We start from the raw sequence: 275 nt of genomic DNA on the forward strand, positions 1-275 counted from the left end.
AACAAAAATATGTGTCGGGTGTATCTTATGTAGAATAAATGGTTTTCATTCTGACGTCAACAGATTCGAACAATGCTATCATGACTTGTCTCTAGTTTTAAATAAGCTTAGGTTACACTCTCGTTATCTCCGAAAAAGTGCTATTACGAATAAAGTGCATTCAACAAAAGGTACAAGTTTAACTTCACAAAAAGATATACACTCATGCACAGAAACACAGGTGTTACCATCGCATCATACAGATATAAGATAAGATGTACGATACGTATCTTCAT

Source organism: Penaeus monodon, chromosome 33 (genome assembly GCF_015228065.2).
Source record: "Penaeus monodon isolate SGIC_2016 chromosome 33, NSTDA_Pmon_1, whole genome shotgun sequence".
Taxonomy (NCBI): domain Eukaryota; kingdom Metazoa; phylum Arthropoda; class Malacostraca; order Decapoda; family Penaeidae; genus Penaeus; species Penaeus monodon.